The following is a 22,103-nucleotide window of genomic DNA, read 5'->3' as shown; positions in this document are numbered from 1 at the left end:
ATATGTTTGTGTTGAGAATATTGGCTATTAGGCTTAACTGCTGGTCAAAATTATTCGCGATGGTGGTGTACGAACGAATCGGCGGTCTCAAGAAGTGGGTGAGAGAGGGATCTAGTAATGACTTTGAGTTTGAAACGAATATTTTTGTGTTCGTGGATAGCTCACACGGTAGAGCCACGCTCTCACCTGCCAGGCGGAGTTGTCGTACCAATAAGGTCGCAGGTTCAAACCCCACCACCGCCGCGAAAAAAATTTTTATTCTCTATTGTCTTCTGGCACTTTTCTATTCACTTCATATCTTGTTGTTACCAACATAAGTGCCTGCTCCACTCACTTTTCTGAGATAAATTTCATTACACGTTCTAATGTTCATGTTCATCTTATATTGTTTTAAAATGGTATATTAATTGTCAAAATTATTCCATGTTTAAACAACGTTCTTGAATCAGAGAAAATCTTTGTTTGAAACGTATATATTTGTGTTTGTATAGCTCATCTCGAGACCTATCGTACCTACAGTTGCTCTACAATTAAGATTGAGGTACAGGCACCGTGTAAGAAACAATAGTCTATTGTCTTCTGGCACTTTTCTATTCACTTCATATCTTGTTGTTACCAACATAAGTGCCTGCTCCACTCACTTTTCTGTATTTGGTAATATATTTCTTACACGTTTTAATGTAGTCATGTGCTTCATCCTTTATATAAGCCTCTCCTTAACAACAAGAGAAAAATTGTCAAAATTGTTACCATTTCATTAACATTTCTGAAATCAGAAGAAACATCTTTGTTTCATCTTATAATAACTTAATGCTGTTTTGTAAAGCTCATCTCGATGACCATATCATGTACCTACAGTATGCAATTATCAAATTAAGAATTGAGGGAGCAGGCACCGATGTAAGATAACAATAAGATAACACTTGTGTATGAAAGGTGCCAAACATGACAAAGCAAGAAAGAAAAATTCAAGAATGACAAAAAAAATCATCCTCAAAAATTCATTCTTCTTCGACTGGGGATCGAACCTTAGACCTTCTGATTACCGGTCAGACGTGCTACCATTACACCTCACAGAGGCACCCGATGTGTTGTTTGATGCAAGCGAGCGTTCACAGAGCAAACCGCGTACCATTGTGAAGAATAATATTGGTATTAAAATTGTCCCAACTATCAGGAGCCTCTGTGGTGTAATGGTAGCACGTCTGACCAGTAATCAGAAGGTCTGAGGTTCGACCCCCAGTCGAGGTAGACTTATTTTTGGGGATGTTTATTTTTTCTTGTATTTTTCTTTCTTTCGACCCCCAGTCGAGGTAGACTTATTTTTGGGGATGTTTATTTTTTCTTGTATTTTTCTTTCTTGCCTTGTTTGGCATCTTTCATACACACTTGTTCCGATTTTTATCTTACAGTGTGTACTTATTGCTTTGAGTCCATTGTTGTGTTCGGTTATCATTATCTGCTAATATGTGACCCTTCGTCTCAAATCGGTATTAAGTCGGGATGACTAAGATGCTGAAAATTGAATTTGAAGCCAGAAATATCATGCTTAAGTTGAGTTTGTTTGCTTTATAGAGGAGAAGGAATATCATATTTTACTGTGCTAAATACCAACGTTTACTACTTTTTACCAGTTTCACTATATATTTTGACTTTTTAGCATCTGGTCCATCCCGACATAATACCGTTTTGACACGAAGGGTCACATATATGCTCACATAGCATTATCCCATTTACCATTATTCCACAGATTTCTTATATTTAAATCATTTTTTCTTCTTCAGAGTATCTATAACAATGTGATGGACTAACAATTTATGCGTCTAATTTGGATAAAAACGTGCAGACTGTGACATAAACTTCAACAACATAATTTCATCTTTGTCAAAGACTTTGTAACTGTTGGATTATTTGACACAAGCTTCATATGAAATATGTTCTATCTGCCCAACGCTATTTGGATTTTACATAAGGAATCAATGTTTCAGCGGAACCCCGGGATTTGAAGGTATGTGATTATAAATAAGAAGGATATATTCCATAACACATGAATGAGATGATGGTGGCTAAAATGATAATAGAATGATGTATTGTAAACAATGGTAAAGGTAATATTATTTCACCTCTCTCCGTAAATAGTAACGCGTAATGTTATCATGTTTACAATATTAATTTGTGACGTCAGCTTATCAAGCGTAAATTTCACTTAACTTCGGGTTATTAAAAAAAAAAGTATTATTTAGTGTTTTTGAGCATGATTTTTTATTCAAAGATGAAGAAATCGAAATGGATTGAGGGGTAGAATCAAATATTTCCTACACTCAAGCTCGTGCAGTGGTCGGTTACACGTCTGGAATTCCAAAAAGAGTGTAAGAATCGTATATTATTCCATCTCTCTCATGGAATAACCCTATCATTTCTTAGTAAATACGTGATCGTTGAATAATGCTTTGAACGCGTTGAATAAAAATGTTATTCGACGCTTGTAGAATATTTCGCACATTTTATTGGTGTGAAATAAAGTGTAAAAGTCAACTGATTGGCAATTAGAAATAATCTTTTGGTGCGCATTAATAAATATTCAACGTTTTTCTTTTCTTTTCTTTTTTTTTTTTTTTGGTCAAATTGTCGTTCAAGCAGTTGGAAGAAACACAAATTATGGTGAATAGAAGTACGTATCATTTCATTAAAATTTCGTGCAGGAACACATACTCGCAAGCTCGTTGTGTTATTTGGCACGATAAAAATTACTCGTTTAATAAATATACAAAGAAATGAAAGAATCGTATATTAATCGATGGGGTAGTAGTAGTAGTAGTAGTAGTAGTAGTAGTAGTAGTAGTAGTAGTAGTAGTAGTAGTAGTAGTAGTAGTAGTAGTAGTAGTAGTAGTAGTAGTAGTAGTAGAGCTTTTCCCAATAACTCAATTGAACCCTAGACCCTCCGCTCCGAAGGCGAGGGTCATAATATTAGAGCGCATTTGGCGGAAATTGCACGGTATTTGAAAACGCTCAAGTTTATTTACAGCTCAAGCATTCTTCTCTGTCTTTCGGATCTAAATTGACAAACTCCAAGCCTTATTAGCAACTCCTAAACGCCAATCGACAATTTCTTACGAAAATTCTCGGCATGAGTCATAGAAAATAAACATTATTCATTCTGTAACTTTAGAAAAGAAATAGGAATGACAGACAGATTAGTCTAGACCGTCTAATGTTTATTTTTGGTGTAAAATTTCATGCAATTCAATTTCTAAAAGTGCGTGAAATATTTCATATTTTCGGTGCAAACTTAATACTTTCATTCTTATTTGACAGTCTCTGACATGTACGTTCATAAGGAAGAGAAAGATAACAAACTCCATACAAACGAGGGATTCGAATAATAAATAAACAAAGAAAGAAAAAAAAGAAAAAGGAAGAGGAAAACTGGAGTTTTAATGTCTTAAAAGACAGTTAACTTTAATTTTGTTTAAAATGAAATACGCTGCATGAAACAAAGCGCATTCAACAATCCTGGTTCGGTATTGCTGTCGTGATAAACAAAGTTGTTAATACTGTTTTAAAACTGTCTGGAACAATACGATTGCAATACAAAAATGGTAATATAATATAATAGTTTTTAGCTCTCCTGCGTCTTTTCCTAAAATGTACTGACATTCCTTTAAAATATGAACCTAGTAAAGTAAATTTATAACTCTGAAAACCTAAATATGAAAAACCTTGGTCTTAATTTATAATTACAAAATCTTGCCTAAAGTTCTTTTACTGTTTTTCTTTAAGTCTTAAAGTTTAAAACGACGTACACACATTTACAGGTCTGATAACGAACTTAATTATGGGCTTGTTTTAACATTGTTATAATGAAGTATATTTTGCGTTGGTTTGAAAGTATTTCCATCACAAAAATGGGCTTATAAGAAATTGGATTATCATTATCAGACCTGAAAATAAGTGCACGACAGTTTAAAATATTTATAGATAATTTCAATACAAAGGAGTTACTAAGCAACTTTGGGTTATTGCAGTGGCAATTAAAACGTATTAAAACTCATTTTCTTTTCAATTATTCGGCTTTAGTTACAGATGTTAGAATCATGAGTTGCATTGAACAACTGTTGTGAATGTAAATATTCATGTATCTATCCAATTATTGTATTATCTTCCACTTTGAGCTCATTTTGTCGACAACAAGAGAAGTTGCCAAAATGTATATATAATTTATATGTCTGATATCCGATAGCAATTATGGGCTTATTAAACACGGTTGTAATGGACACCAGTTTGCCTTGGTTCTAGAGCATTTACATGCGGCTGTGTGGTCTAGTGGTATATCCAGTAAACGTGCACAAAATACGTTACAAGGGGTCTCTGGCCAACTACAACACTCAACATGTAGGACTGGACATGACGTCTGTTAGGAGATATTACATTTTTTTCGGACAGAGGCAACGCTGTTAACGGCCGGGTACTCATTTTATACCTGAGTACAGTGGTGAGAGCCTTTTCCAAGGACTCAACTAGTGCGGTAAGATTGTCGAAAGCGAGTGTCATACACTAGGCCACATAGCCGCATGTAAACATTTTGATGTTAATGGTAGTGAGAAACGAGTGTCATACCTCAGACCACATAGCCGCACAAAGGCAGTTTTGTTAATTAGTCATAGAGCTGAGACACCTCGCGGCCCCACCCCCCCACATCTCCATTTTTTGCGGTCGTAAACCTTCGTCAGGTTTCTTTTGGTCTTTCCCGCTTTCTCTTCTCATCTGCTGTCCATCACTGGGCTGCTTTTGGAAGTGACCCCTTCTCCAATCTGACCGTATGACCACCATTACAGTCCCGATTTAGCTCCACGTGATTTTCTTTTCGTTATCCCAAGACTTACGAGACATCTGAAAGGGACAAGTTTGGCAGTGCTAGCGATGTGCAGAGAGAGAGAGAGAGAGAGAGAGAGAGAGAGAGAGAGAGAGAGAGAGAGAGAGAGAGAGAGAGAGAGAGAGAGAGAGAGAGAGTACTCGCTGGCGTCGAAGTATAATATTAAATTATGATGAGTCACAGACGGTTCCAAGAAATAGTGACGTCACTTGTACGCATAGGTGTATAAATTACTATTTATAAATCTACGCTTATACGCGTTTCCGCACTCATAGAGGAAAGTCAACCAAAGTGTTGAGGGTTTATGGAATATTGATTCTTCATCGATGCGATTCAACAGCTGATGCGTCATCGGTCAGTCTGTGTAGATAGGAACATTAACTTTGTTGAAGTTTAAAATGATAAACGGAAAGATGGGGAACTAAGTTTTGTTTTGGTACATTTGTCAATTTCGTATCTTTTACTGTTTTGAAAATATCAGGGAGACGTGAAGACTTTGTAGCCTATCATTGTATTTATATAATTATCTATCAATTTTTATATCAGAAATACTGATGAAAACTAAAGCAATTCATAGTTCTTCAGATTAACTTTTGTCATTTTTTCCCCGTGGGAATGTTACGAAAGGGATTTTTTGCCATAGCCTCATTTCGAAAATATCTGACTTGTAGATTATTGTCCCTAAAGAAGTCTTTTCCCCAAAAATAGCGAAGTTTTATTTTCAACTACGTCTGGGTCAGACTATTTTCATTGACATTATGAATGAGATCATTTTCCATTAACTAAACCATTCAGAATTAAAAAGAAAAATGTCATATGATTTTCTTAATTTGAAATTTTATTCGGCAATGACGTCAAGGTTAAGTTGACATCAAGTGAAAACTCTCTCTATGGATTGCACGTTATTTTACTTAAACACACATAATATGTAAATACATTTGAAATAGTTTATTCGATATCTTCAATTTACTCCTCATATTTTTTCTTTGTCTAAACAGCCCCATTTACTTGTTGAAAAACTGAAATTTGATTTCCTGGATTCTAGACTTTCTTTTAGAGAGAGCACACTTTGCAGAAATTAATGGAAACAAATCTAATAAAATAATTACTAATACAGGAGCCCCTCAAGGGTGTGTTATCTCTCCTCGCCTCTTTATGGTTTACACAAATGACTGTACAAGTGACTTGGTCCCAATTTTGAAATTTGCTTACGACACTGCCCTTCAAGGGTTAATATTTAAAGATGATGAAACGGCATACAAATCTGAGATCGACAGATTTGTTGGTTGGTGTGAAGATAACTCCCTGAAATTAAATGTAGAGGAAAAACCAAAGAAATGATTTTTGATTTTAGGAAGAACACAAATTCCATCACTCCGCTCAAAATTAAAAATCAAGCTGTTGAGCAAGTTTCGGTTTACACATATTTGGGTATTTTAATTGACAATAAATTGCAGTGGCATTTACAAACCTATGCTGTTATCTCTAAATTGAACAGAAGAATGTATTTTATTCGGAAATTTTCAGAATTTGACATAGACAAAACGTTATGCATCCTTTTTTATAAATCCGTTTTGGAGACCGTTATAATTTTTGTATTACAGCATGGTGTGGAAATGCCAGTATTTGCGACATTAAGAAAATTGATCGGATAATTGATAAAACCAGGAGTTATACTCACTCAATTTCCAATGTGGAAGAAGTGTTCAAGAGATTTTGTCTAAGTAAAATGGAGAAACATATGAAGGATGACGACCACCCCCTTCGCAAATATATTAAGTTCTCCATGAGGAGCCGCCGCCTTATATCTATAAAAACAAAGACAACACGCCACCTTAATTCATTTTTGCCACACGGTGTTCGAATTTTTAACGCCCAACTCTGATTTAAATTAAATACTAACTTTTAAATATACACTCACAAGTTCGGACTAAAGGCCATAGGTATGGCCTATCTCAATTTATTAAATTAATATACAAGGTGTTGCTATTGGTTCTTGATTGTATAGTTTTACATGTTTGTAGATTTGCATATATATATATATATATATATATATATATATATATATATATATATATATATGTATATATATATATATATATATATATACATTTTCGCCATAGATTCTCAACTTTGTGTTTATACATTTTTATGCATGCCACGTCTGTAAACGAATTTCCATTTTTTTGGATGACTAAAGTATATATTATTATCATTATTATTATTATTATTATTATTATTATTATTATTATTATTATTATTATTATTATTATTATTATTATTATTATTATTATTATTGTTATTATTATTATTATTGTTATTATTATTATTATTATTATTATTATTATTATATTATTATTTTGTATTATTATTATTATTATTATTATTATTATTATTATTATTATTATATTATTATTATATAACATCTGACATATTGAACAGCTGAATAAGTCAAATACTGTTTCCATTTTAAGGAACCGATGCTTATGAATAATTTTACGATCAAGGTGTGAAAATCGACACCACCTGAATCTAACTTCTACTTTTCTTATAATGTCTTGCTCGAAAATTTAGCGCCGCATGAATGTGCGCGTGTGTGTGTGTGTGTGTGTGTGTGTGTGTGTGTGTGTGTGTGTGTGTGTTCCTTTGTGCTTATATGTGTGCGTGTGTATATGCGCTCCTGCGCTTGTGTGTGTGTGTGTGTGTGTGTGTGTGTGTGTGTACGTGTCAGTGTGTGAGAGAATCTTTATGTGTATGTTTATCGTGTGAATTACTATCTCTTTAAACAAAAGAGTTTCATAAATTCACAAGAACCGTAATATAAGTCGGGTAACACGTTGAAGAAACATTCACCAACATGTACACATCGTTAAATTTACGTCACGACTTGATCACAGTTGCCTATGTGACCTATTGACCCCCCGAGGGTCAGAAAATCGTCACATTTGTTTCGATACAACGAGCATTTTATTTTACTTTTATCGTGATCTGTTTTATCATCATCAAATAAATATTATTCGAAGATTAATCTTTCTGATGAGAGAGAGAGAGAGAGAGAGAGAGAGAGAGAGAGGGAGAGAGAGAGAGAGAGAGAGAGAGGGAGAGAGAGAGAGAGAGAGAGAGGGAGAGAGGGAGAGAGAGAGAGAGAGAGAAGAGTATATCTTTGTACAAGACCGTCACACGACGAAACAAGGTAATCAGTGGTAACATATTGCTTTACAAAAACTGGATACAACGTTGTAAGATCACATTGTACTTTCTAATCAATCTTGGGTAAACTCAGATTCCCGATTTTTCTCACTTTTGTATAACATAGTTCTGTATGAATACTGTTTCGACTTAGGCATTCTTTTAAAAAATAGGGTTGGGAATCATAATTGTTCGGTACAGCCGATGTTAAAATTTTTACAATGAGCACAGAATTACTGGCAAATCTAAAAATTATAAAACTTTTTTTATTGATAGAACGAGTAACTTGCAAAGCTTTCTTAAATTAAGAGTAATTTTATTACCCGTTGACTCAAATGATAGAATATAAAATCTGCTAGGGCATAATGATCGGTCATTTAATCGTTGGGAATCGCCATCTGGACGCCATGTTGCCAGATTCATTTGCGCACACTTACAGACTTTATTACCGGACCGATTTTGATCGTTGATGGCTCAAAAGATTCGTGTCAATCACTATTATTTCTACAATTTAAAAAATTGAGCTTTTATCTAATGCAATATCCACTAAACGTGCTCAAAGCATTTTACAAGGGGTCCCTGACCAACAATAGCGCGTAACATGCAGAACGGGACATGACCCCTGTTAGGCGATATTGCAATTTTTTTCCGACAGACAACGCTGTTAACGACCATGTACTCATTTTACACCTGAGTACGGGGACAGAATGTGAGTAAAGAGCCTTTTTCAAGGTCTCAACTATGCGCCGAGCGAAGCTCGAACCCAGGACTTTCCGATCCGAAAGCGAGTGTCATACCACTAGACCACATAGGCGCACAATACACTTCTAGAATAATTAAAATAGACGAGTGCCTGTTCGTATAAGCCTCTATTTCCACTAAAATATCGCGTCCTCCACTAGAAATAATTACAGGGAAATTTTGTCCAAAAGACAAAAATAGTGCTCCATGAAGCTGTTATTTGTGTGCGACAGTTTAATGACGGCAATTATGTACAGGACCATAAGCAGATTTATTTCCATTTTGGATAAGACAAAAAACACATTGTAAAAAAAAACACTCCGATAATTAAGTTCGTTCTTTGGCACCCGGAGTTAATTTGTCTATTAGTGTCTGATAAAGGTGCATCCCTGGTCGACATTTTGTATAAAATTAAGAAATTTGTCCCGAAAGACCAATTATTTTTTTTTTTTGGTTCCTTGTGTCTATTTTCGGATTCAAGTTGCCGGAAGGTATTTATTCTACTAACGCGTAATGACATATCGTTTACAATAATAATTTGTGACGTCAAATTATCAAGATTTAAATGTCACTAAAATTATATTTAAAAAAAGGATTATCATTTAAGTATTTTTGAAAATGTCTTTTATTCAGGGATAACGAAATCAGAATCCATTGTGGGGTAGAATGAAAGATTTCATAGACTCTTGGAATTCGAACTTTGTTCCCAATGCGCACTCGTAAGCTCGTGAACCGATTGGGAACAAGTCCGGAATCCCCCCCCCCCCCACCCTCATAATAAAAAAATATTGAAGAATCATATATTATTCATGATATGACAAGATATTATTTTGCCGTTCAGTTAATAACAATGTTCTATTTTTCTGTATTTTAAAACAAATTAATGCGCTGAAAATATCCTTCACTTATTGTAAATTCTGTGCGTGAAAAACCGTTACAACAATAAACAAAAACAAATCAATTAATAAATTAACGCTAATTAATGAATCAAGTACGATTATAATCATTATTGTATTGTGACGTCATGACTCATGCTTGGCTATGTGAAGATGGTAGTAATAGCTATAATTACGTGGATGATTTATTGTGCATCATCGTCAGGGTCTTCCTACTGTATTCTTTCTTTTTTTCTTTTTTCTTTTCTTTTTTGTTGCTGTTTTAACTCCACCCTTACCGAGCCTTTTCAGTATTTCCCCAAAATGGCAGGCTTACTCATAAGAAAAATTGATTTTTTAAAACTCAAACAATCTCTCTACAAAGCAACTTTATGTTCTTATTAATTAAACAAAGATAATTCTTCAAAGTTTGTGATGTACAAAATAAATCTGAATAATAGAAATGTATATTGTGTCGTAACAAATGTGAAGATTTTGCTGCAGGTGGTAAGGAGAAGGTTAAAGCCCTTGTAATATTATTTACAAGCAAACCCGCTACATCTTTGATGTAAAACTAATCACCGACACGCACGCATGTTTTATCTCCTGCAATGCACCAATTGAATCTGTATAAATCCGTTAAAGAAACATACGTGTAAATAAACGGCCCAAAGAAATCAATAAGCCTTGCAAAGACAAATGATTAAAAAAAACCCATTTGTGCTGGCGAGTAAATTAGAGATAATGAAAACAAAGTAAAATTGAATTTATCTCCGAAAACATTAGACTTGCTTTAAGATTCTTTATTTTAATGAGTAGAAATAACATCGTTTCTTAAAGTGAAAAAAAAAAATACAAAAATAAATAAATAACAACATAAAACAAAACACACACACACACATAAAAATACAACCCCCCCCCAAAAAAAAAAAAAAAAAAAAAAAAAAAACAAAAACAAAAACAAAAAACAACAACAAACAACAAAAAAAAAAACAAACCAACAAATAAAACCCAAACAAACCGCAAACCAAAGAAATCAAATTAAAAAAATGAAAATTTTAACCAAAAAATCCAAACCAAACAATTCCCCTTTCCCTCCCCCTTATAAAAACAAACATATAATCATTTTCAATTTCCAAGTCATTTTCCCACATCGTTTCTTAAAGTGAAAATAAAACACACAAAAAATTGATAACAAAAATAAAACAAACAAAAACAACAGCAAAAAAAAACCCCAATAAAATAAAACAACAACAACAAATAAAACCCAAACAAAACGCAAACCAAAGAAATCAAAATCAAGAATGAAAATTTTAACCAAAATATCCAAACCTAACAATCCCCCCCCCCCCCCCACCCTCCTAAAAACAAACCTATAATGTCATTTTCAATTTCCAAGTCATTTTTCCACACCGGGTCCACTATAACATGATACAGTTATAACGTGACGCAGGTCACATTTCTTTGAGATTCAATACAGTTTGCATCTTACTTGTCATTAAAGTGTTCTATTTAAACAATCCTAGCTCAACCGTTAAAATCTGGAGTTTTTGTTTTTGATTGAGAAAATTTAGACGCTAACATTCTTCTTATAGAAAAAAAGGACACATCTACTGAGCTTTTAATATTATAATTCAATATCAACAAAGTCAATGTGCTTAAAGCGCTTCAGAAGGGGTACCAAGACAACAGCAACACTTAATATATAGGACGAAACATGACGCCCGTAAGGCGATATTTAATTTTTTTTTTCGACAGAGACTACGTTATTACCTGCTAAGTACTCATTTTCACCTGAGTACAGTGAGAGAATGTGAATTAAAAGCCTTTTTCCAGGGATTCAATCTTAGGCGCCTAGAGCGGAACCCGAACCAGGGTTCTCGGATCCGAGGGTAAGGTCATACCACAAGACCACAAAGCCTCAATCCTAAAGTACCTGGGGCAAAACACTTAGGTATTCACACTTAAATTAAATGGGATAATTTTCGTAAACTACGTAATTCAAATATACTATTTTAATATTGGAGAAACAGACATTTGTGAATGTAGAGAGGGGAAGCAGGATGCCTCACATGTTTTGCTGGACTGTACAAAGTACAATGAACAAAGGACGACCATTTGACCTGAGAAGACAACACTAAAGTTGACTCTATGGCTCAATGGGTCTCAGCACGAGCTTGAGAAGACCACAGCATTCCAACATCTTGTTGAACTTCTGACATTGGAGAAGAAGAAGTAGAAAAAGAATTAAATATGCGGCTATGTGGTCTAGTGGTATGACACTTGCTTTCGGATCGGAAGGTCCTGGGTTCGAGCCTCGCTCGTCGCATAGTTGAGCCCTTGGAAAAGGCTCTTTTCTCACTTTCTCTCACCGTACTCAGGTGTAAAATGAGTACCTGGCCGTTAACAGCGTTGTCTCTGTCCGAAAAAAATTGTAATATCGCCTAACAGGCGTCATGTCCCGTCCTACATGTTAAGTGTTGCAGTTGGCCAGAGACCCCTTGTAAAGCGCTCAGAGCATGTTTAGTGGATATTGCGCTGTATAAATGTTCTTGTTTTTTTGTTTAAAAAAAAAAATATGTTTCATGATCTGAATGTCACTCTTCAAGTCATTGATTTAACTCATTGATACTTGACGGCATCATGTGGTCTAGTGATATGGGAGTCGCTTTCGGATCGGAAGGTCCAGGGTTCGAGTCCCATCCTGAGCGGCGCGTTGGTGAGTCCTTTGAAAAAAGCTCTTTACTCACATTCTCTTACCGTACTCAGGTGAAAAAGGAGTACCTTGTCTCTGTCGAAAAAAACCCCAAAATAAATAAACCCTGTAATATCGCCTGACAGGTGTCATGTCTCGTCCTACATGTTAATAAAATAAATGAAAAAATAATAAATAAAATTCTCTTTATTCATCCCATAGGGGAAGTTTGTCTCTGGGGTCTATTCCAAGGGAAGCAGTGCAGCTAGCGTCGCAAATTGAGCTAGGGCGAGGTGACTTGCATTCAGCGCAGCGGCGGGTGATCGTACTTGGTACCTTTCGTGTATGAAGCAAAGGTCGTACCGCTGAGCCACGCTGTCCCATAAGTGTTGTTGTTTTGTTAGCAATTGGCCCCTTGTAAAGCGTTTTGAGCACGTTTAGTGGATATTGCCCTATACAAATGGCCTTTTTAAAAATAACAGAGACTTGGGATTTGGTGGGCCAAAGGAAATACGCCTTTATATTTAACGCTATCAATCTTATCCTTCCTCACAGATGTAATATTCGGGTTGAAGCTGTGACATCTACAATAAAGCCGATAAAGAGTTCGCTTAGTGTTTGCCTAGTTCTCCGTTCATCAATAATAAATAACATGATGGGTTGTCTTAGTATTCTGTTATTATTGATTTGGTCATTTTCTATAGTGTTTGTGCTTGGATGAGTATGCTTGGTGTGTGTATGCGTGTTTGTGTGTATGTATGTCGTCTCCATCACCTCCGTAACCACCATTATTATTATCATCATCGTCTTCATCATCGTCATCATCATCGTCGACATCGTCATAATAATCATTATCATCATCATTGTCATCATCATCATCATCATTATCATCGTCGTCAACATTAATATCGTTATTATCTCTGGGACATTCTGTGGCAGAGTCTGAACCTTCACTGTTCAAATTGATACTCCAGTTCTATACATTGTGCACTATTTTAGGAAACGGTATTATGTCAATGAATATGTTACCCTTGTTACATTATCTTGTATATTTCCTGAAATAAACAAATTTGATATGGATGGTAATACTATTGGTGTGTATATGTGACAAATATTAAGGAGCAGGCACTGGTGTAAGATAAAGAACTGAAATAGTGTGTATGAAACAGTGCCGTAAAATCAAAAAAGAAAAAACAAACAAACAAAAACCATGCCAAAACATCAGCCTCCTTGACTTGGGATTGAACTCCAGGCCTGCCGGTTACCGGCCAGACGTGCTACTATTAATGTAATCTCACCGGTAGTCAGGAGATTTGAAGGTTAGATATATCTCCAGGCAAGGAAGGCAATTATTTGGGAATATTTTTTCTTGTATTTTTCTTTCTTGCTTTGTTTTGCACTGTTTAATACACACTTTTTCAGGTCTTTGTGCGTATATGTGGCGTCCAGAAAAATTTTCAACAACTCTATCCTTATTTTCATGGTTATGAATACTATGGGTTCCTCTTGCTCAATAGAATGTGCGGCTCTGTGGTCTAGTGGTATGACACTCGCTTTCGGATTGGAAGGTCCTGGGTTCGAGCCTCGCGCTAGCGCATTGTTGAGTCATTGGAAAAGGCTCTTTACTCACTTTCTATCACCGTACTCAAGTGTAAAATGAGTACCTGGCCGTTAACAGCGCTGTCTTTGTCCGAAACATTATAATATCGCCTAACGGGCGTTATGTTCCGTCCTACATGTTAAATGTTGCTGTTGACCAGGAACCCCTTGTAAAGCGCTTTGAGCACATTTAGTGGATATTGCGCTATTCAATTTTTTTTAATGCTGTTTTTCAATACGCTTTAAACTGTTCTATAGTAAAGTCAGGACAACATATTCAGGACAATTTATACTGCTCATAAAGGGACTAAACCAGAATCTTGGTCAATAAAAATGCATGTTCTACTTATATTATTAGTTTTATTTCTAGACACATGTGAGGCGATCTTGGGGAATGGTCTACATTTACTTTTGAGATATGACTGATTAAGGCTTTGGGAGTTTCCAACTTTACAACAATGAGCCCATAACACTTTGAGCTATCATATCAGACCTGTAAATGAAAAAAACAAAAACAACTTGAGCTTTTATACACTGCAATATCCACTAAACGTGCTCAAAGCGCTTTACAAAGGGTCCCTGACCAAGAGCAACACGTAACATATAGAACGATACATGACGCCTGTTAGGCAATATTACATTTTTTTCCGACAGAGACTATTAACGGCCAGGTACTCATTTTACACCCAGGTACAGTGAGAGAATGTGTATAAAGAGCCTTTTCCAAGGACTCAACTCTGCGCCGAGCGAGGCTCGAATCTAAGACCTCCCGATCCGAAAGCGAGTGTCATACCACAAGTCCACATAGCCGCACAAAAAACCCCACTTTCATTGCAATACCATTTACATCACCAACGCCGAGGCGATTCAGAAAAAGACAACAAAATTAATAGAGAGTTTGATTTAAAGTGACCATCAATATTTTAAAACAACCGATTCTCAATTTCTTCAGAATCGAAAACAACGCCGTTGTGTCTCCTTTGTCACCCAAACGTCACTTCCGTGGCGTGATGTCTGGCACGGGTGTTTAAAACCGTTAATCTTTAATGATCTTTGTCGTATATCTTTCTCTTCGAGAAAGTAAATGATCCAGTTCAACGTTGATAGTGATATTGCTTGGTTTCATTGACTCTTTATATCACTAGATAATAGATTCAGATTGTGCAGTATTTATAAGAGGCGACGATTAATAGGATGTAGGCTATCTTAGCACTTTGGAAAATTCAATTTTTTGAATGGATTATCCTATTCCTAAAAAACACTTTCATTTTCTATGAATAGCCCCCAGTTTCAAATCTATAAACCCTCTCAATGTTTTTCCGCTGTTTCGAAAAATAATTACTGACTTAGTCTACACGTTTTATCTGTAGCCTCGATTTTTACAAGTTTTATCAGCATGTGTAACCGTAAAGTACGCCTTAATCCCCCAACTTCAAGATTCGCACTTAAGGTTAGTCTTAATGAAGAGGCAAATTGACAGCTGTAAAAGTAATTATAATCCTGATTAATTCCCTGAATTTTCATCTCATCTCTATGATAAATAAAAAATTGAGTTTTGAGGCAGGGCGTCAATTATTACTCGCTCCCACATCATTTCTCGCTATATCTTTGCTTCTCTGATCATGCACTTGAACTTGAATTTATTTTTACCTGGAGATGGGGAGGTAGGGGTATGTGTGGCGGTATGGGGGTGTGTCAATTATCGTTTTAAAAAAATATCCTGTAAGTACTTACTTACCTAAAGCACCCGAGAGTTCAAAGTGCTTGCACAGGATTTGCACGTGTTTCCAGTCAGTCAGTGGTCTTCAAAACACAACCAGTGACGGCAGTCCTACCCTATCTTCTCAATACTTGCAGTTAAAACTGACAGCCAACCTACATGATTGTTCGTTGTATTAATTAATTAAGCTAGTAAGTATGTGAGTTCTACAGCTAATATGGACAGCAACAATGAGTTCCATAATATAAATTCCTTCCTTGGAGTAGATATTAGTCCTAAACATCAAGTCTTAGACCCTTTACCGTTATTGTTTTCACAAAATAAATAATAAATAAATAAAATAAATAAAATTCCCTTTATTCATCCCATAGGGGAAATTTGTCTCTAGGATCTATTCCAAGGGAAGACTGGAATAACATAGGCGTCAGCCGCAGTGCAGCAACGCAAATTGAGCTAAGGCGAGGTGACTTGCTCAAGGCCACACAACGCAGCGGCGGCGATCGAACTCGGTACCTTTCGGATAGGAAGCAAAGATCGTACCGCTGAGCCACGCTGCCCCCGATGACTTCGATAACTTTGGTTGAAGTCACAATCCGGTTTTTCTTTTCTTGTTTTTCGTTTTGTCAGCGAGAGGCGGATCCGTCATCTTTACATTTGATCAAAACCACAAAAAGAATATAAAGTTACACAAACATGTTATACAGAGCTTTCCACTTAGAACCAATAGATAGAACGAAGATGGCGTCACTCAGGCCTTTGTTATTGCCATCTACGTTTATGAGTAATTCTCATTAAACGGTATTAACTAGACTATAAAAGTTCATGATTACACATAGATTTGTGTGTTGGTCCTTTATATTTCCGGATGGCAATGTTGTTAGTTTCTTAGCCAAGCGCACACTATCTATAGATAGCATGCACTTGGCCAAGAAGCTCACAACATTGCCATCCCGATGTACAACGGACCAATATACAAAATTATGTGTAACCTTGAGCGTTTATAGTCTGGATAATATAGTTTTGTGAGAATTACTCATAATTGGATTCAATAGTCTGATGTCACGTCGCCCAGCAACGGCGGCCATCGTGGTTCTAAACAAAGAAAATCGATACTTTTTATATAGAACTTTTGAAGAACTTTTCATATGTCTTGTGATCAGAATGTGTAAAAGTCAAAACATAATCAGATTTATAATGTTTTTCTTCCTCTGGATACGCTTTTATGCTCGTCGGAGAAATATTAAGGGTCGTCCGCCATTGTTCCGATAGTTTAGAGCCAGTTACTAAGTTACCATGCGTCATTACGAGGCAAGTGACGTTACGACTGTTGAAGCGTATTGCGGATGGCAAAAAGCAATAACAAAGACCAGAGTGACGTCAAGTTCATACCATCTATAGAACAGCGAGGTCTACTCTGTGTACTGTATCATTTAAAGACAAATCACAACGTGTTTCTCCAAATCTTGGGATTTGCTTTAAAAAAAACAACTTTTTTTTCAAAATATTTGAGGAAAAAAAACCCTTCTGAAAATGACACGAGCTTATAAAATGGACTTGTTATATTAATGGTACCATCATGTAGAGAATAGACAAACCTTAGTAATCGTTGATGTTTTTCATGCAAAAACTGTCAACATTTGATTTTGCTAACGTTCATATTTTGTATAGTTTTGTATTGCAGCCTCCACAGTTCACCTTTTTTTCCTTGTGCTTTTAGTACTGCAAGCTTCATGCAGCTTCATACCTTTCTTTGAGTTAAAGGGCAAGATAACAACAATACGTGCGCAATCTTATGGTCTTAACCCGTGGGCTCAAGTAACAATAATAACTTCAAGGATCACCAGACGTATGTTGAAAGTCTCCATTGGTATATTTCCCAGTGATTTCATCTTGAAACTATCGGCTTACCTACCCTAATACTTTTAATTACTAAGGCCTGCCATTACTCCCAGGGCACGGGCATAAGATTATCATTTTTTCATGTCGGGCTTTCAGTTAGTCTTAATGTATATTATCAGGCCCCATCTTTAAACATTTTCTCCGGGGGTCTCTCTGCTAGGCGTGTTTTGACCAGCATACCTGCCTCTAAAATAGTGGGATGCGGAATCAGATCATAGTTATGTTTGTTATAAGGTTTCTTAATACCCACTATGAATCAATTGCATTTGTTGTCACCCGTCTATTCTTTGTTGCCCATTTTTAGTCAACCAGAGGGGTGATCAGGATTTAGCAAATTCTCTTGAATCAATGATATGCTTTTAAGACTATGTATGTTTCTTTGTTGACAACGCTTTTTTAGTGATTAGTAAAGCTATTTAGTGAACTGTGTATTATCAATGTTTTCATTCATATTCTCAGTGATAGATTTGCAACAACCCCTCAATAATCGACATAAAGAATTTTAAAACAGTTCGAACCTATCACTACTCATCTTAATTTTAAAAACATATTTTAGTTCTCATAATTACACGTGCTTGGCAATTTAAATGGCCTCCTAAAAGAAGCTGAAATTCGGAAAAGCAAATCAGATTACAGTAGAGGAAGAGAGAATGAAAATCGAAATTAGGAAAAGAAATGAAAACGAAACAACACACTTCCTACATAAACGTGCCAAACACACCCACAAATTTACACTCATATCTAATATACATTCATTTGCACAAGGCTCCTCCCCCTCCCCTTCCAAAAAAAAAAATAAATAAAAGAGGGAGCACTCCTTCCTTACTTCAAATAATATAAAAAGAAAAGAAAACTAAAATAATGCTAAATTTGCTAAATCACTAAACGGATTTTAATATTTTGACATGAAGATGGAGAGATACTAACGACAAAAACACACCAAAAGCTGTTTGGTTATATTTTCATCCTTAACATAGAGAAAAAAAATAGAATCTAGAACCAATATGCGTCTGCTAATGCGCAAATTTATTTTGTGAATCAGGATTTCTTTAAAACAGAAAATCAAATGTGATCTAGAAGATTGAATGTATATTTCCCCATATGAAAATAAGCAATTTATTAAGGAGAGTATTTGATTATTATCGTTAATGTAAGCTGGAACACTGGCTCCTTCCAATTGGTGGATCGCAATTGTTTCTCATTATTTTCACAAAATGATCTATTGAAATGCTCTTTTCGACTTGTCAAAAAGTTTCAAATCTGAGACCTCTTTTCCCCAATTTGTGACTTTTAGCCTATTTTCCTGGAATGAGACAACCTGGGATGGGATGTAGCACGTCATATCATTATAGTTACAAATATAAAGAAGGCCATGGGCGTAGTCAAGTGTCAGTATGAAAATGGGAAAGGTTATGAGAGGATAAAATTGTTATTCCTTTTATTTATCCCCAAGGGGAATTTGTTCTTATTGACATATGCCAATAAATGGAGACTAGGATAACCCAGGCCGCGTTAACCGCATTGCACCAACGCAAAATGAGCTAGAGCGAGGTGCGGTGACTTGCTCAAGACCATATAGCACGGCAGGGAGTCGAACTCGGTTCCCTGTGGTCACGACGCAAAGAACATACCGCTATGCCAATCGCTGTTTGGTAAGGCAGAGGATTAGAGAAATCAGAAACATATTTTAGACATAATATCGTGACCCGGAGTCCAGTTCACTTTGGCGCCTGTCCGACGCTCTACCATTAAATGCAGGTTGGCACCTAATGAATTCAATAGTGCAGTAAATGATAGAATTTACCACATTTTAGAAGAAAAAAATAATGGAAAAGATTTGAAAAAAAAATTGTAAAAAGGAAAAGAAAAGAAGAGGGTAAGAAAAAAAAAATAATAGAGATACAGTCTTTTATCTTGATCGCATATTTCTACACCTATCATCTAAAATATAACGGTGACGGGTGGTTCTAAATTCTGATTTTTTTTTTTCTATCAACATCTTGTCTTGTGCGCGTGTGCCATTTTAATCGCCTACCTGCCTATGCAGAAAATTAAAACGAACCGTCTGCACTATCAATAGCATTTGGGAAACTCAAGAATTATGACTGATTTCTCTCGTTTGGAGATTTTTGTAGAGTCGAAGAATCGCTCAATCAAGCACGCTCTCGTACTGTTGAGCACACCGCAGTCGTGTTCCCTTATCTGTGATGGAATTTGTTTTGAAGACTTCAACGTTTTAAATTTTCGAAATAAAAAATAAAAAATAAATTCAAATCAGAAATTTAAGATAATTTAAAAGTGGCACATCTATTTCAAGGGTTGCTCTTACAAGGACACAGCGATACGTATTATCTTATAAAGCGCCACTAGCCCGTGCGCTCTATAAGAGTCTATTATTATTATTATTATTATTATTATTATTATTATTATTATTATTATTATTATTATTATTATTATTATTATTATTATTATTATTATTATTATTATTATTAACTCATTTTATATCCTTCCTTCGTCCAAGGTTTGAGGGGTTTGGGAAAGATGAGGGTCATTTTAATCGATCGATATTTGAAGGACGAATTTTCTGGTCAAAATTTTAAAATCATGTGTTTATTTGCACACTATTTCACTAGAACAGATCCCTGATTATACAAATTGTATTGCCTTTATTCTTTATTACAAGTATAAAATAATGCTGCCGAAGCCATTTGTACCCGAAACGTTTATCTCGTGTGTACTGCTGTTTGATGGATCCGTCTATCAGTTTATTTAATCGTGTTCGCCCGAGTTGTATAATATTATAGTCCTCGAATGCTCAATTGCTTGAGTTTGAGTCTTACACAAACAAATAAACATACACATACACATATACGCACCCACCCACCCACTCACCCCCCCCCCCCCCCCCACCCCCCCCCCCACACACACACTCACACACACACACGCGCGCACATAAACACAAACAGAGGGATTTGCTTCCCCTCCATGCATCTCAGAATATTTGTTTCTCCATCCATCAATGATTGGGTAGGTGGGTCTTATATTAGATCAGACAGAAAGTACTATGCCAGACACCAGTGTCCTATTAGCTAAGTGGGAAGCAAGCAGTTATTATTGCCAGTTTTACGACACAGAAACCGGTAAAACGCCGATTCTCTGGGTCGGCCCGATGGCGGTAAAGAACTTAAGGATGGCTCTGAAATGAAATAATATAGATTTTACACCTGTCTGTTATTCTTATTTTTATTTAACATTCCCTCACCGATTTCTATGAGTAGGAGGGAATGGAATGTTAAACGTAAAATCAGGTGGTAGTCTTAGCGCAGTTCTTAAAGATTTGTACACAAGACACGGGATATCGTGTATTGGAGTCTCTGTCAAAACACATTAAAAATATTTTTGCCAAAACAGTTAAAATATCGATCTATCAAAATTACATTTTACTTGTCAAATAGACTCAAGTCTGAAGTTTGGCTATATGGTCTAGTAGTAAGACACTCACCTTCGGCTAGGAAGGTCCTAGGTTCGAGTCTCGCTCTAAGTGGCGCATAGTTAAATCCTTTGAAAATGCTCTTTACTCACATTCTCTCACCGTAAGCAAGTGTAAGATGTGTATCTGGTCATTAACAGCGTTGTCTGTGTCCGGATAGATTGTAATATCGCCTCACAGGCGTCCTACACGTTTGTTGTTGTTGGCTAGGACCTTTTGTAAAGCGCTTTGAGCAGGTTTAGTGGATATTGAACACTATAAATAGCTCAAGTCTAAAATTTGAGACTTGTTATTTGGTATTTTGAGCGTTTTAATCGATCACAATGGGAAATAGAAGTCGTGGCATCACATCGTTCTCTCTTCCGGTTCAAAACTCATTAGAAATGTGTAAAAAGTCCTCCGGACTATGAATAAACAATGAGAAGATTACCTTCTTAAATCATAAGGTGGCATGACTATGGGTGTATTGGCAGATTCGTATGGTTAACGGACGTAAAAGAACGAGAATGAATGGTCTTTAATGACGACCAGTATTTATTTACGCATGAAAAGAAGATGCCATCACTCTTAATGAAACCAGAAGATCAATAACACAAAGTATGCATCCAGTCCTCCGGAGGACTGGTTTCTACACTTCCAATGAGATTTAAGAAATTGAGCTTTTATATAGCGCAATATCCACTAAATGTGCTCAAGGCGCTTTACAAGTGGTCCCTGGCCAACAGCTACATTTAACATTTAGGACGGGACATGACGCCTGTTAGGCGATGTTACAATTTTTCGGACAGAGACAACGCTGATAACGGCCAGGTACTCATTTTATGCCTGAGTACGGTGAGAAAATGTGAGTTAAGAGCCTTCTCCAAGGACTCAACTATGCGCCGAGCCAGGCTCGAACCCAGGACCTTACGATCCGAAAGCGAGTGTCATACCACTAGACCACATAGGCGCACAACCAGTATTATATGACATCACACTATTGTTCTGTATTTGAAGAAGATAGATCTAAAACGTTTCTAAGT

General features: G+C 36.0%; 1 protein-coding gene across 2 annotated transcripts in view; it reads left to right on the top strand.

Moving 5' to 3' along the window:
- LOC144967978 (suppressor of lurcher protein 1-like) overlaps nucleotides 1–22,103 on the top strand; it is a 292,853-nt gene that overhangs the window by 31,599 nt on the left and 239,151 nt on the right. The window contains exon 2 of one of the 2 annotated variants that reach the window (XM_078905820.1): nucleotides 1,785–2,008. The gene's annotated coding sequence lies outside the window, so the exon portion shown is untranslated. Of the gene's footprint in view, nucleotides 1–1,784; nucleotides 2,009–22,103 lie in introns of those variants that run through there. The other variant, XM_078905814.1, reaches the window with a different exon arrangement.

The sequence above is a fragment of the Berghia stephanieae genome, chromosome 3, assembly GCF_034508935.2.
Source record: "Berghia stephanieae isolate SIO BIC M18660-M18661 chromosome 3, UCSD_Bste_1.3, whole genome shotgun sequence".
NCBI lineage: Eukaryota > Metazoa > Mollusca > Gastropoda > Nudibranchia > Aeolidiidae > Berghia > Berghia stephanieae.
The sequence above is the reverse complement of the archived record's forward strand: the minus strand, read 5'-3'. Positions and strand labels throughout refer to the sequence as shown.